Source organism: Chelonoidis abingdonii, chromosome 2, assembly GCF_003597395.2.
Source record: "Chelonoidis abingdonii isolate Lonesome George chromosome 2, CheloAbing_2.0, whole genome shotgun sequence".
NCBI lineage: Eukaryota > Metazoa > Chordata > Testudines > Testudinidae > Chelonoidis > Chelonoidis abingdonii.
This window is the reverse complement of record NC_133770.1, coordinates 207,195,377-207,212,799: the sequence shown is the minus strand read 5'-3', so window position 1 is coordinate 207,212,799 and position 17,423 is coordinate 207,195,377.

Below are 17,423 nucleotides of genomic sequence, written 5' to 3'. Positions count from 1 at the left end.
TCTCTTTCAGACACTTTATTCCATTATTTGCCCGCACCATCTGCTCTTTTGGGTGGATTGTATCCTGGTCTTAATGACTGAACCATGTTAATGAAGTGTGGGTTCTCAATCATACGGAAAGGAGAGTTTGTTGCATAAACAAAGTGGGCAATTTTTTCATCAATTACCTCTTTTTGTAATCTGATGGTTCTTATCACAAATTTATCTATGGTTGTTTCTGGATGATGGACATTTTTTTGTTGTTTTTTTTTGTTTTGCTACAGATGATATACTGTGGCTATGTAACATACCTGATATACCTGAAACACTGTTGGGGTGTGCTGGCCGCCACTTTCCGCAGCTCCCATTGGCCAGGAATGGTGAAGCAGCCATTGGGAGCTGTGGGGGGGCTGTGCCTGCGGACTGTCAACGTCAGCAAAATGTCTCGCGGACGCAATCAGATTACCCTGATGGGCCGCAGGTTGCCCACCACTGGCCTAGATCATCTTCAATGCTCATCATTCTGATGCCATCCTCCTCCTTTTCCAATCATTTTTATTGCTCCCCTGTTCAACTGCATCAAGTTCAAATGCCTGGGCCCAACCTTCAAAGCCCTTCATAACTCTGGCCCTCCCCATCTATCCACTCTTGTCTCCCATTGCCTCAGTCACTCTCCAATTTCTCCCCAAGGATGCCAGCCTCAGCCTCTTGCTTGTCCACTCCTCTCACAACTATCTTTGTGCTTTGTACCATGCCACCTTTTCTACAGAGAAGGCACTCCCTGAGACCATCATGATCTATGAGGCTACTTCTTCAAATCCATTCTCAAGATGCACTCCTGCTATATTCCTACAAGAAATCATCCAAAGTACAATGGCTAAAATGTGGGGCTGCTGGTGAGAGTCTAATTTCTTAATGTAACTGCAAAGCTAAAGTCAAGCTTTAAATTTAGCAAATGTCTATAAAAATTTATATCATCATCTCATGCTCTCCCACCCTTTGTGTGTTACTCATCTTAGACAGAAGTGCTTCAGAAAGAGACTACCTCTGTATTTACACCACCATGCCTATCACAACAGTGCCCCCATCCTATTTGGGGCCCCTTGGCAGTACTGTAATATAAATACTTAATAAGAAAGGCCAATGTACGGACAACGTATAATGGAGGTCAGGGCCAGCTCCAGGCACCAGCGTATCAAGCAGGTGCTTGAGGTAGTAACTCCAGAGCGGGGCGGCAGTTTGAGGTATTTGGAGGCAATCTGGCGGAGGGTCCCTCACTCCCGTTCGGAGCAAAGCACCTCCCGCTGAATTGCCACAGATCGCGATCGTGTTTTTTGTGTTTTTTTCCTGCTTGGGGCGGCAAAACCCCTGGAGCTGGCCCTGATGGAGGTGATCCACTGTACATCAATTTTAGCTTCGATTCCATGTAGAGCTGTGGTATTAAAATGAAGTAATTTTACAAAATAAAGCTAAATCTCTCTGAGATTACAGAGATTACAATAGTGCTTCCTCCCCACGGCCGCCCTCAAAGCAATGCATTTTGTTGTGTGACAGCATGTAATGTAATCCAGTACCCCCAAGTACTTTGGGTACATTGTTTAACAAATGGACTGTGAAATGGATTTTTCAATGTGGGCGGGTAGTGGGATGAACCCTGGATACGGGCTATACGGACTTCTTACATTCTCAGCATTCATAAGCCTTTAATCATCTATATGGCAATAATGCTGATAGTCTGCAGTCATGTCAGCCACCACACAGAGAGAGAGTTGGCTTCGATACTTAAGGACGTTTTCCAAAAGAAATGGCCTGTCTAGCGTATGATTCGTCCCTTCCCCCCACTCAGATACTTGACTAAAATCTTTCACAGTGTACTGCTCAAAGGGGTAACTCTTCAGCTGTTTTAATGTAATCAATATGAGACTGCATTCCTTCAATGGGCAATACCACCATGCCTGTGACTGCATTTCAGATTGGCATTTTAAAAATAGGCTGGGGGCTGTTCAGTGGCAGTTTCTGCTACATTGTTTGTGCTAAACCTAGATGGGACTGCTCGGAATGATGCTGTTCTCTCTGTGACTGTAATCTGAGAGAATCATTTGTCAAGAAGCCTGGAGGCGGTATGCTGAGTTGTTTTGGACATGGGTGACAGATGAATGGGAGCTGTGTTAGCGAGTGGATGCAATGGGAAGGGCAAAGGATGAGAGGAATTATCACTTGGTGACAGAGAAAGAAACAAAACTGTGGCCCACTTGTAAAGCTGATGAATCTAGACGAAGCAAAGGTATAACTGATCTTATTTTCCAAACTCCTCATGTAGAATCAAGTCACTCATGGTGAAATGAATCACCTTCATTTCCAAACCAGCATATTTAATCTCAAAAGTACACTTCCTTGACTGACAATTTAGAAAGGACTCAAATACTTTGCCATAGAGCATTATTGTTTGCACTTTTGTCAGAGGACACAAAAAGCTGAGAACTATGTTTTGTATAAGCCTCAACCAGAAGAAAGTTCTTGTCAGAAAATAATTTTGTCTCTGATGCTTTTTAGAATGATTCTCTAGTGGCAGCAAAACAATTATTTTCCTTGGTCCTGAGGCCTCCTTCACTCAGAGCACCAAGACTGAATACATAAGATTTACTAATTAGATCTGGACCACACTGGCATCTATTCAGCATTGACTAGACTCTAAAAATCCTAACCCCCCCACACATACTGGGCTCCATGTAAACCCTGAGATCTGTCCTTTGGGATCAGTCTCATTGATTGTTCCAAGTTTTGGTCAGAAATATGCATGGACTATCTCCAGGACAGTACAGGTGCAAGGACCTTGCATGTGGAGAAAAAAAGATGATAGTGTGATGTATTTTAATAGTGGTAGCTGGCATGAGAGCATGGATGGTCTAAAGTGGATACGGCATTGAACTTAGCTATGAGAGAGCTGGGTTCAATTCCCAGATGAGTGACAGGTTTCATGTATGACCTTGGGCAAGTGACTTATTTTACCCTGCCTCAGTTCCCTGTCTGTAAAATGGTAATAATGTTCCTCTACATCAGAGGAGTGTTCTGAAGATAAAATCCATTAATGATTGTGAGTACAGTAACTCCTCACTTAAAGTCATCCTGGTTAACGTTGTTTCATTGTTACATTGCCGATCAATTAGGCCGCTTGCTTTGTCTCCTGCTTGCAGGAAGAGCAGCCCGTTGTAGCTAGCTGGTGGGGGCTTGGAACCAGGATGGAATGGCAGCCCCCTCCCTCAGCTCCCCACTCCCTTAAGTTCCCTGTGCTGCAGCCACCCAGCAGGCTAGCAATTGCTGCTGTCCCTCCCCCCACTACCATGTGCTGCTCCTGCCCTCTGCCTTGGAGCTGCTCCCTCAGACTCCTGCTTGCTGTGCAAGGAGAGGGAAGGAAGACGGAGGCTTTCAGGGTGTCCCCTTCACCCCTGATCCTGCACTCTGCTTACCCCATCTTCCATAGAGCAGGGAGGACACATCAGCGCTCAGGACGGAGACAGCTTGCAGCAGCTGGTCTCAGCAAGCTGATCTAATTAACAAGGCAGTGTACTTATAGAGGAAATGCACATATTTTTCTCTTACATATACCTCCTCCCTCCATTCCTACTGCCTCGTAGAGTGAGAGAGTTAACTCTCAAGGGCTGAGCCAATTGCTAGTTCATCATTTAGCAGTAAGGGAAATATCCCACCCTCTGACTCTCCTCCACCTCAGCCAAGCTTCACAGTCGTCATCACTGTGTACTAGTATTAATTATTTGTTTAAAACTTATACAGTGTGTGTGTGTGTGTGTGTGTGTGTGTGTGTGTGTGTGTGTGTGTGGGTGGTGTAATATGTCTTTTGTGTGGGTGAAATTTTTTGGAACACTAACGATTTCCTGGACCTAACCCCTCATTTACATGCAATTCTTATGGGAATTGGATTTGCTTAACATCATTTTGCTTAAAGTTGATTTTTCAGACATAACTACAACTTAAGTGCGGAGTGTTGTATTCTTTGATGAGGGCAATATAGTGCACAGATTAGAAATGTGAAAATCTGGGTATTGCACATGTTAAGAAACAAGCTTAAAAAAGTGCTACAGCCATCCTTGCTTGGTGATGCCCGATCTGTTCTCAGTGGCCTTCCCTGCAAAACCATTATAACTTCCATTTCGCTGAGTTGATGTCGCTTTGATTCCAATCCTAATTTCAGACAGATGTGGCAAGTGTGATGTGACTACAGACTCTGGGTTCAGTTAAAAGAAATGTTGCTCATCATTTGTATATTAATGACACTGCATCTCAGTGTCTTATGGCGATTTCACATTTATATTCAAAAGGAGCACTGACAAAACAGAATGCAGAAGGAGTTTGCTTATGAAATCATTTGGGGAGTGAGAGTAGTTACCCAGCACCACCTTCTGGGATCCCTTAAAAAGCAAACAGCAAGCTCATTGTAAGGTTATACAGTACCTTCCAGCAAGCGAATCGCAATACCTCATGGTCAGCAGTGCTAAGCACTGTAAAGTTAAAAGCAAAACCTTTTTTAAAATGTAGTAGTAATAATAATTATTAATAGAAATAATTAATATTAATCTCCAGATTGAATGTCCTTTAGCAACTGTATTGCTCACAGGGGGGCTGTAGAAATTACACTATGTTTCTTCTAGAACATTTTTATTTTGAACTTTGGCCCAAATCCTCAAAGGTAGTAATGGAAGGTAGGTCCTAAATACCACTGAGGATCTGGGCCTTTCTGTCTCAAACAAATCAGATTTCAAAAGTCTCTGTCACACAGAAAGAACAGCAGTACTTGTGGCACCTTAGAGACTAACAAATTTATTTGAGCTAAAACCCAATTCATCAGATGCATGCAGTGGAAAATACAGTAGGAAGATCTATATATATACACTGAGAACGTGAAACAATAGGTGTTACCTTACACACTCTAACGAGAGTGATCAGTTAAGGTGAGCTATTACCAGCACGAGAGAAAAAAAATGTTTTGTAGTGGTAATCAAAATGGCCCATTTTCAGCAGTTGACAAGAAGGTGTGAGGAACAGTAGGGAGAGGAATAAAATTCTTGTCAACTGCTGGAAATGGACCATTTTGATTATCGCTACAAAAAGTTTTTTTTCTCTCCTGCTGGTAATAGCACACCTTAACTGATCACTCTCGTTAGAGTACGTATGGTAACACCCATTGTTTCATGTTCTCTGTATATATACCTCTACCCCTATATAACACTGTCCTCGGGAGCCAAAAAAATCTTACTGCGTTTATAGGTGAAACCACGTTATATTGAACTTGCTTTGATCCGCCAGAGCACGCGGACACACACCCCCCGAGCACTGCTTTACCACATTATATCCTAATTTGTGTTATATTGGGTCGCGTTATATTGAGATAGAGGTGTGTGTATATATATCTTCCTACTGTATTTTCCACTGCATGCATCCAATGAAGTGGGCCCACGAAAGCTTATGCTCAAATAAATTTGTTAGTCTCTAAGGTGCCACAAGTACTCCTGTCTTTTTGTGGATTCAGACTAACACAGCTGCTACTCTGAAATCTGTCACACAGAGTAGCACCAAAGCTGAATGGAGATCAACTTCTGTCTTAATTTTGAATATTCTTGCTTGTCTCAGTTTGTGTTGTGCTACTGCCAGGTAGTTTAACCAACTAATTTTCCCTAACTCATACATTTTGTAATCTGGTGAAAGGTTTGTCTGGGTTAGTCTGTTTACTTATATAAATCCAACTGCTGGGTTAAAAATGTAGCCACAATATATATAGGATACACCGAGATCCAGATTAAGACCTTTAGAGTTCCTAAGCACTGAAAAGATTATGCTACCCCCCCCATATATAATTCAAAATAAAAATAATACTATACTGTAAAATAAAAATGTATTTTTTGAAATGACGCAAAACTTACATGTATGCTGAAATTAAAATTGCTTCTTTCTAGATTTTCTGATTGCAAAATTCTGGATAAGTTCATCGAAGCTGACTTGACGAAGCATGTCCGCTTCCATACGCAAGAGGGAAAGTGAATCAACTGTGTCCTGACACATTGTTGTTCTCTGAGGGTTTTTTATTCTTTTCAGCTTAGAAAAAAAGGGTTCTGCGGAGCAGTTAGTAATCATCAATGTTAGAAAAATATGTAGTGCGATTTCTACATTTGGAAATACACATTGTATTCCATCTTTCAATATTGTGTCATGAAGATCAATGTGACTGAATTTCATTTTTCCTGTTTCATTAAACTTTGCACACACAGAACAGTGGAACTGCTGTACTTCTCCACACAGATTCATGTTCAAGTCAACAGGGTATGAGTCAACTAGCTTTTGGGAACCTTGTGAATATTGTTCATCAGATAAGTCCATATCATTTAGAAAAGAAAATCTACTTGATACTTCTTTGTATACTTCACCTCTCCTCTTTATATGAGCTTCAGGTGTATCAATTATAGCATAGTAAGTAGATATGCGAAATTTGTCTCTAGGATTCAATGCTGTTTCTGTTGCACTGTCATCATTTGCTTTTTTTTTTCCTGATTCACTTGTGGGACTGGGCTTCTTTTAGTTAGTATCAGGCAAGATATCTTTTGACACGTCTTCAAATCTTTCTAAATCATTCCTCCAAGTGTGTAAGTGGTCTGCTAATGATTTACAGAGATCTGCACATGTTTTCAAATCCAATTCTTTTTCTTGGAGAGCTTGACTTGTGTGGTAAGTGTTGTAAAATTTTGTTCCACATGGTCAACATGAATACAAGTCCTACTTCTTGCATCTTGTTTTCTGCCTCTCGTATAGTTTCTCCCTTTTGTGGTTGGTCTTTAGCTATACTTTCTAATGCATCCACAATCTTTGAGTAGGACTCCAGAATTGCACGTTGCCACTGATGTGCCTCCCAGTGAGTATTAGAAAGAGATTTCAACACACGATCATTTCCCATATATGTTTTAAGAACTGCCCATCAGTGTGTTGAGGCAGAAGAAAAATGTATAAGGTAACTGGACGGTTGAGAAAAACCTTACTGCCACCAGAGAACAATCAACAGCACTGCAGCCAGCAAGATCGAGAATGTGTGCAGCACATGGTATGAATATGGCATATTTGTTCTGTTCTAAATACATCTTCTGCATTCCTTGATAATGCCCTGACACGCTGGCAGTGTTGTTGTAAGATTGACCTCTGCACTTTGAGAAATCTATTTTGCAAATCTGGCACAGATAATGCAGTACTTGATTTGCCATTTCTTCACCAATGTGGCTTTTCAAATTGAGGAATGTTATAAGTCGTTCAACTCTTTTTTCATCTGTGGGAGACGCATATGTTAGTACAATACTCAATCGATCAATATGTGAAAGATCAGGTGTAGGGTTGACAGATAAACTGAAGTACCCAGCAGTCCTTATTTCATCCACAATAGCTGAACGAACTTAGACCAATGAGTTCATCACATATTGTCTTGGATAAGTATGCATTCCCATATTTTGAGATATGACCTGCTAAAAATGGGTCAACCTCAGGCACAAGTTCCAACAATCCCAAGAAATTTCCATTCTGCAATGATCCAAATGTGTCATTTGATCCCCAAAAAGACAGAACATGTTCAGCTAATGTTTGAATAACAGCTATAACACACTGCAAGACATGTTGCCTGTAGTCATGCTCTCCTTTTAATTTGTTCTTCTAATTTTTGTGTCAATCTAAAGCCTTGTTTTTGATTTAAATATGTCAGCATTGAATCTCTGTGAGTAGTGCTATTTTTCATGTTGTTCAATTAAAACAGTATTCCGCCAGTCACTAAATCCATCTGCAGCAAACCGGGATGTTGAAGGTTTATATGCAAAACTTTGCAAACAAAACAGTACACAGACTCTGTTGATGGTAAATACAGTAGCCATTCTCGAGTGTATTTCTCACTATTCACTTTCATGCCCAAAAATATTTTTTCTGGACAATATCTTGTTTGTTTGCCATTGGTAAAAGTCCGATGTGATTTCTCAAATGGCCCAGTCATTTGGTCCACGATCTATCCAGTAAGCTACATCATCAGTACTGAAATCAATCCACATACCAGGATCTTTTCTCCTATAATTTACAGCATGAGCAGGTTCAGTCTCTGACACATCCTCACCTTCTAGAACAATATCTGTTTTACTAACAGGAGTAGGATGATCAGTTACAGTCTCTGACACATTCACACGGTCTGGAATGGTGTTTGTTTCACTAATAGAAGAAGGGTCAGTCTCTGAAACACCTACAGGTTTTGGTACGATGACTGTGCTACTGAGAGAAGAGTTGCTTCTGATGGATTCTTTTTGAAAAATTGTGTCAGCTTTGGAAGATATTGGAAAATTTCATTAGTTTGTTTCTTTTCTTCCTCCAGTTTACATTTCTGGGCTCCACTCAGGGTATGTCTACACTACAGAATTATTCCGATTTTACATAAACCGGTTTTGTAAAACAGATTGTATAAAGTTGAGTGCACATGGCCACACAAAGCACAATAATTCAGCTAGTGTCGATTTCTGGAGCATTGCACTGTGGGTAGCTATCCCGTAGCTATCCCATAGTTCCCACAGTCTCCCCCGCCCATTGGAATTCTGGGTTGAGATCCCAATGCATGATGGTGCAAAAACAGTGTTACAGGTGATTCTGGGTAAAATTGTTCGCACTCATTCCTTAACTCCGTGAAAACAACAGCAGACATCATTATTGCGCCCTTTTTCCCTGGATTGCCCTGGCAGACTACATAGCATGGCAACCATGGAGCACCAATTTTGCTTATCACTGGTCATCGTCTGTGTACTGATGCTGCTGACAAGAGCGGTACTGCATGCTAACAGAGCAGCAATTCATTTACCTTTCAAGGTAAGCAGAGATGGTTACCAGTTGTTCTGTCCGTCGCTGTGGCCATTGTAAATTGACGATGAGATGACGGTTATCACGTTCGCACCATCTGCTCGTATGATACTCCTGGCTGGCCTGTTGAAATTGGCCGGGGGCGCAAAGAACAAAATGGAATGACTTCCCTGGGTCATTTTTCCTCCTTTATGGTTTATCTAAAAATAGAGTCCAGTCCCTGCCTAGAATATGGGGCAAAGTGGGTACTAGAAGCAGTAATCAGAGAACACAAGAGCACAGCCGCTCCGTGTCAATCTGTCATGAAAGATGAGCTGCATGCCATTCACCGGGGATGCCTGCAACAACCCACCTTCATTGCTTCCCTTCTCCCCCAACCTCCTGGGCTACTGTTGCCGGGTCCCTCCATTTGTGTGATGAATATAGAATCAGAAGTAAGAAAATTGAGTTTTAGTGAATAAATAGGAGGAGGCAGCTTCCAGCTGCTATGATGGTCCAGGCGGACATAATGGTGGGGAGGGGAAAGGAGCCAGCATCCCGCTGTATGAAGTCCAGGCAGTACAGAATTTTTCTTTAACAGAAGGAGGCTGATGGAAGCTCAGCCCCAGTTGTATGATGAGGATGGTTACCAGTTGTTCGTACCATCTGCCAGGAACAAACCAGGAGTCATTCCTATTTTTACCCAGGCGCCCAGCCGACCTCATCTGCCGGCCAGCCAGGAGCCTCACGGGATGATGACGAGAACAGCTACAGTCCTTTGTACTGTAGCGGGAGGGAGGGGAGGGGAAGGATCGGTTCAGTGCCACAGCACTCCGTCTCCACAGAGCAGTAGAACATAGGGGACATTGAAAAAAGTCAAGAAAAAGATTTTTCCCCTCTTCTTCACCGGGGAAGGGGGAAATTGACAAGATACATACCCTGAAACACCCCAGACAATGAGTTTGCCCCTACAGGCATTGGATTCGAGCCAACAATGCAATACTTTTCAACCTGTGGGGACTGTGGATAGCTGAGTCCACCCCCCTCCCCCCCTCACCGTCCCGCCCCCTCCTCCTGAGCGCCATTTGAATTTTTGCTTTCCGTTACGCTTGTCACACAGCACTGTGCTGTGGCGTCTGTCTATCATAGCCTGGAGATTTTTTCAAATGCTTTGGCATTTCGTCTTCTGTAACGGAGCTCAGATAGAACAGGTTTGTCTCCCCATACAGTGATCAGATCCAGTATCTCCCGCACGGTCCGTGCTGGAGCTCTTTTTGGATTTGGGACTGCATCAACACCCGTGCTGATCAGAGCTCCACGCTGGGCAAACAGGAAATGCAATTCAAAAGTTTGCAGGGCTTTTCCTGTCTACTTGGCCAGTGCATCCGAGTTCAGATTGCTTTCCAGAGCGGTCACAATGGTGCACTGTGGGATACTGCCCAGAGGCCAATACCGTCGATTTTCAGCCACACTAACCCTAATCCGACATGGCAATACCGATTTCAGCGCTACGCCTCTCGTCAGGGAGGAGTACAGAAACCAGTTTAAAGAGCCCTTTATATGAATATTAAGGGCCTCACTGTGTGGATGGTTGCAGGGTTAAATTGGTTTAACACTGCTAAATTCGGTTTAAACGCATAGTATAGACCAGGCCTCAGTTGGTTAAGTTTCATCCTGCTCCTAATCTCAGTTATCTGATCTTAAAAAAAAAAAATAAAAAAAAATTACACAACGTACGCTATTTTTGTGTGTGTGTTAGAAAAAAATGAAACAAGTACATATAACTCAGAAGAATATATCAATAATAAAACATAAATTTATTGTACTACATGATAGGATCTGATTTCCTTGCATTATTTCAACCTACATTAGTAGGATGCCCCCCTGGTTTAGGTGGGGATAAGTAATAAAAAGAGAACAGAAAAACAGGGGAAGAGTGTGTAGTAGAGTGTAAGGAAGTCTAACAAACTTCTGCTTTTTCCCATGATGACTACTTCAGGGCTTTTTTTTTAAACATCAAATAGTATTATTTTTCAAAAAAAAAAAAAAATCTCTTTTTTTGGTGTCCCCTGCTTTGCTGGTGCCCTAAGCAGGTGCTTAGTCTGACTATTGGGTAATCCAGCCCTGGATACACCAAACCTGTCTCTACAGTAGCAGCAGCTGCCTAGTAAACATTATTAGCAGCTCTGCACAAATTCTTGATATCACTGGAGGAAAACTATTATTTTTTTGTCAAATGGAAAAAGACTAAGGACACCACTGCCCCCTCAATTCTGGAAACTGCTTAAGGACTCCTGTCTCCTCTCTGGCTCACAATCAAAAAGGAAATAATCCTGGGAGTAGAGATGAGCTGACATGACTGAATGCAAAACACCCATGACAAATACATGAGCGCATAGTTTTTATCTGTGTTAAATGTCTCAAACAGTTTAATTTTAAATATACCAAAACCATCGTTTATTAGAGGAAACTTGTACCAAATTTAATCAAAGCCTTTCACTCCCTGTACATGTGGCTAAATTAATTAATTAAATGCAACCTAGGGTTGTTTGTTTTTTTTTAAACACATGGAAACTTAAAATCTGCCAAACAAACAAACAATAAATAAATAAATCACACCCTCAACAAGAGATTCCTGTTCAGTTTTTAGTGCAGGGTGAGTTTTGTTTATAAGCTTGCTGGTAAGCTGACTGTTAGAGTGAAATGTGCAGTGTACTATGTGAATTTTGATTATTATTTTGATACTGTGAATTTTAAAATTTTGTAAAATCACCCAGAGCATGTGATGGACACTTGCTAACGTTCTTATAAACCAAATCAAAATAAAATAATTATTTTATTTAATTATTAGGGAAACCCACACCTAGCAATCATGTTAACAGCTCTTTTGCAATATTAACTTCTCATTAGCTTATGCAAACTCCTCTAATACATAGGAGTGCTCCCAGCAATAACATTGCACTGAACACAAATACATTCCCAGAAAAGCAGGAATCAGCTTAACAACCAAGTCTCATAAATAGGGAAGAACTACTGTGGTGTTTTCCCAGGATGGTAAAAAAAACCTTCCACATGGTTTTTCTGACTATACTGACTGCTAAGAAGATGATGACTCTGTGATGTTATTACTGGAACGTCTTTTCTGTGTCCTGTAGCAACTTGTCATGGAGCTAGACACTTTATCGGCACTGTGGAATTTATTCTCCCTAGTGTCTCAATATTTTAGTTTTAAAGTGAACTTTTAGTTCTTGTGAAAGGTGCCAGAGTGAGAGAACTAGGAATATCAGTCTTTGGTTTATCCAAAGAACATGTACAGTATAGCACAGACAACGGCAGCGCAAGCTTTTCCTTCTTGGCAATACACCTTGACCATAGAAGAGTGGCATTTTGGAGGAAGTAAAACCACCTCTAGAGGCATAAAAGTATTTAATTCTTTATTCCATTTCTGACATCTCTGCTGAGGCTGTCAGTGAAGGTGTCTGTTGATGCTACTTGTGAGCAGGGGTCAGCAACATGTCCGTACATGGACACAAGCATCCGTGGTAAAATTTTTGAAGTCTGTGGTCATTTTTCAAAAAAGTGAAGGACTGAATGACATAACCCAACCCGTCCAACATCCATCTAAGTAATTTTGTGAAGTGTCTATCATACCAAATGGTGGTGCCAAACCCTGCTTGTGACATAGATGCCTGTCTATTCTAAAATGGACATAGATCTCCAACCAGAACATCAAAGAACTGTTTAATGTTAACTAAAGCTAATGACTTTTAATAAACAGCAATCAAAGACAAATTCAGGCAGATGTCCTAGAAGTTACATATTCCTTATTTTACATATGGTCTATTGCATGTTAGGGGATGGACTAGCCCTATCCCCTGCTCCTATGATTACTGGAGGGGATACTTTTGAGAATGTAGGCCATATGAGATGAGTGTTCAAAGGGTCAGCTCTGTGAGGTGCATAGAGGCTGTATCTGCTGGCCATAAGACATGTGACCAGCTTTTACTATATTTACTTTGAGTGTACAGATAACTATTGCAAAAAGAAGGGACAGCGATTTTATTAGAAGCCAAAGTATGAGACAGTTCTGAAATGTCTGAGAGAACTTTGCTAGAACAAGATGTTTAGAGACCTGTTGTCCTCTTAATGCAGCAGATATAAAATTCATTTTATAATTGTCAAGTTAGGCATAAAATAAATAGGAAAACACAGCCCTTAGTTATAATTAATTTAAATTATAGGTATAAGGTAGCTGAGAAAGAGATTATGATAAAATTGCAATAGGTATACATCTATAATAGTTAAGATTATGTTCATACGGTAATGCCTGTTTAAAAGATTTTTCTTCTGGGGCTCAGTCCTATAAAGCACTTAGGGCCACATTTTTATAGGTATTTAGGTGCCAAAAGATACAGATAGGTACCTAGCAGGACTTTCAAAAATGCCTAAGCACAGTCAATTAGTTGGCTAGTGAAATTTTCAAAAGTACGTATGTGCATCTTTAGGCACATAAACAGTGATGAGCTGCCAAAATCTTAACAAATGGTTCCCTATATAAAGTTCTAATCTAAGGAATGTGCCACAGTTATGTATATTTTGTACCAATAGGATTACCATACGTCCGTATTTTCCCTGGACGGGATTTAAGAACCAAAAAGCCTGATATGTCCAGGAAAATACAGATGTATGTTAACCCTACCTAAAGTTCCTCTTTTAAAAATATGGGCCTGAACTAGAAGTGAGCTCCATTTCACATGTGTGGGTCCTCATCACTCCCTGAGGTGACCAGATGTCCTGATTTTATAGACTTTCCGATTTTGGGGTCTTTTTCTTATGTGCTCCTATTACCCTCCACCCCCTGTCCTGATTTTTCACACTTGCTGTCTGGTGAGCCTAGGGTGTGCACATGTGTGGGTCCTAGCTGCTCCCTGCCCCCCTCATTGAAGCAGGTGTGCAGGGTTACTGCCCTGGGAACTGCAGGGGACCAGTGGATGTGGCTGCAGATAGGGTCGTGGGGCAGGGCTAGCTGGAGGCAGGGGGTGCGGAGTTAGCTGCAGGCAGGGCAGGGGGTGCAGAGCAGGCTGGAGACAGGGCAGGGGCTGGCTGCAGGCAGGGCAGACGTGAGGGGCTGTCTGGAGACAGGGGTGTGGGTCTGGCTGGAGGCAGGGCAAGGGCTGACTGGAGGTAGGGGCTGGCTGCAGGCAGAGCAGGGGGTGTGCGGGGCTGGCTGGAGATGGGTGTGCGGGGCTGTGTCATAACTTCTTACTCAGATTTGAACCTTAGCGTTCATAACCTGAGAAGCTAGCATGAACCCTCTAAGCTTAATTACCAGCTTAGATCTGATATCGCTGCCACCAGCCAATTTCCAGTGTTTGGCTCACTCTGGTCTCCCCAAAACTTCCCTGGGGAACCCCCCAAGATCAGATGCCCTATTCTACAAACAAAGGCGAAATAAACATTCCCCCCCCACCCTCTCTCCCACCCAGATTTCCTCTCTGGGCTAACCTCGAGAGTTACTGATGCAACCTCTTTACATCAACAATACCAAGAAGCATGTCTCCTCTCTCCACAAAGAGACCAACCCAAAGACATGGAAACAAAAAAGATTCTCTCGTCTCTTCCCCTTAGCTTCTGTCCTCACCTGGGACACTAGGAGAGTTAAACTACGAGAGCAGCTTTTCCCTCCCCGTGTCTTCCTTTCTCCACCAATTCCTGATGGGTCAACTAGAAAAAAATAACAGGTCTTAAAAAGCAAAACTTGAAATAGAAAAAAAGAAAAGAATACTAATACAGTTCTCTGTAATCTAGATGTAAGTACAGGTTTTCAACTTATAAGAAAATTGAATAAACAATAGGAAAAGGTGCATAAACTGCCTTATCCAAAAACAATACATTAAAGTAACTAGAGCCAATACACATAAAGACTCCAACCAGCCAGTACACAGTGCAAATACAGCCAAAAAACATTTAAGACTATCCTTTGCTACCTTTGTGTACAAACTGGGGAAACAGAAGATTAGGACTGGAAATAGATCTTCTATAGCTGAGAGACAGAACAGACAGGACCCAAGACCAAGAAACCCCCACAAATCCTCCCTTGCTTCGAACTAAGAATCCAGTTTCCTGATTGGTCTTTTGTCAGGTGTTTGGTTCCCTTGTTAACCCTTTACAGGGTATTAAAGAAACATTAACCCTTAAGCTATCTGTTTCATCGACAGGCTGCTGGCTGTCGGGGCAATGGATTGCGGCAGGCGTTGGCTGAGGACAGGGCAGGGGGTATGGGGCTGGTGTGGGCAGGGCAGGGGTTGCAGCAGGGGTTGGCTGGAGACAGGGCAGGGGGTATGAGGCTGGTGTGGGCAGGGCAGGGGGTGCAGCAGGGGTTAGCTGGAGACAGGGCAGGGGGTATGGGGCTGGTGTGGGCAAGGCAGGGCAGGGCGTGTGGGGCTGGCTGCAGGGAGGGCATGGGAGTGCAGCAAGGGCTGGCTGCAGACATGGGCTGTGGGGATGGCTGCAGAGAGGGGCTGGCTGGAGACAGGGTGGCAGGTACTCATGAGGAGAGCGGCTCGGAGCAGCCCGAGAAGCAGGATGCAGCCCAAGACCAGTAGAGCAGCCGGGGACCCACCATGCAGCAGCAGGAGCCTCAGGGCCAGGGCGGGAGCAGCAGCAATAGGGCCCATGCCCAGGGCCAGGCAGTGGCACATAAATCTCCCACAGCGCAGTGCTCCGGGCTACTGGAGGAGGAATTACATCACTTGCTGGCCGGAGTCCATCAAAGCCACAGCACCCCTCGCAGGGAAGCGGGTTAACAACTGGTTCTAAAACTGCTTCAAAATTTAACAACCGATTTGCACGAACCGGCTCCTACTCACCACTGCATATAAACACCTTAAAACATGGCCGTTAGGCTCCTGCATAATTTAAAGTAATTAAGACTATACTCAAGTACTTTACTTAAACACATTTCTTAGGTCTCTTTTGGATGGAGTGATCAGCCCCTTCCAGGATCAAAGCTATGAACAACTTAGGAGGAGTGCATTTACCTCAGATATATACAGGTTATAAAGGAGGTTGAATCTCCTAACTTGCCTTTAACCAGACTACAGGCTGAATAAACATTAACATGGATGACAGAGGAGCAGTGAGGATGTTTACATTCAATGACTGTCAGGTTGGTGCTGGAATGTTTTCCCCTGGGCCTAGCAGACTGACAGAAAAAAGGAGTGAGATTCTAGGTTGATTCAAGTAAAGCTGATCACTAGTACATATTTCACCTTTTGGAAAATGTGTGCAAATGGGCCAGTTTCTGCTCTCCTTGCTCACACCAATAGTTCTTATGGCTACAATGGGACTATTTTGTGGGAATAAGGCAAGAAGGTTTGGCACCTAAACATTGTTTGTTTGATCAGCTGCTACTTATAGCCAGCACATGTACATTTAGTGGATATATACAATGATTTGTTTATGCAATTGATAGTTTTTTGGAAGCTATTGTTGTGCTCATGCAAAGTACATGGGATCTTTATAGAGGAAAGCAAATACATAGCATTTATTGAAAATACAACAGCATATGCTTTTTAGTTTCATACACACACACATACACATTATATATATATTAGTCCTGCAGTGATGTTTATAGTTACCAGTTTGTTGTAGCTCAAGTCAATTTAATGGTCAATTAGATCGAGCACGAGTGTGGAGCTGAACTCTTGTTGGTCGCGATCCAATGAGCTGAGGCTTTGCAGGATTGAACCCAGAATTTCATAGCAAAACACCCCAGCTTTATAGTTGTAAATTTTTATTTGAGTTTATGCATTTTGCAATGTTATCCTGTAATTATTAGTCCTGAAGTGGTGGTATTATTTGATGGTTATTGTCGGGCTTTCCATTGTTATTTCCTATTTGTCATCTTCCTTTGGGGGTGCCTGCCTTACCTCTGAGGTTGTCGATGCTGCTAACATGTTTAGCATCAAGCACAATGGATGTTTTCCTGGTCTTTTTAAGATTTTTTACTTTTTTTTGACCATCTGGACATTTGTGATGGCTTTTACACCTTATCTTTTTCTGATGCATGCATTCCTTATTTACACAAACAATTTTTTACAGAAACCTTTAAAGGTATACAGACTTCAGTATTGTATATTTAGCAGAATGCATTGTAAATTAAGCCCTGCTAATTCTTATAATTAAAACAATTTACACTGGGGCTTCATGCCCTTAACATTTTTTTAATTTCCTTAATATAGATACAATACAAGATCCTGTCTTTTACTTACTAAAACCTTAAAACAAAGAAATGTATATTTAACTAGAGTGCCTAATTTGTAATACCTATAGGAAACCATAGTAGACATTATAACTTATTCTAAAACAAAAAGGTGACCAAAATTAGTTACAAGGATTGTTTTGGTCTGCCATTCCTTTCTGCTATTCAAAAAGGGTGGCTGACAGGATGAAATTAAATTATACATTAATTCTTATGAGCCATTATAAAATCCTGCTCCTACACTATCTGGATTAAAGGTGGCCATCATGCTGGCCAATATTGCCTCAAAGTTGCCTTGTACTCACTAATCTATCTGTAGTCTCTT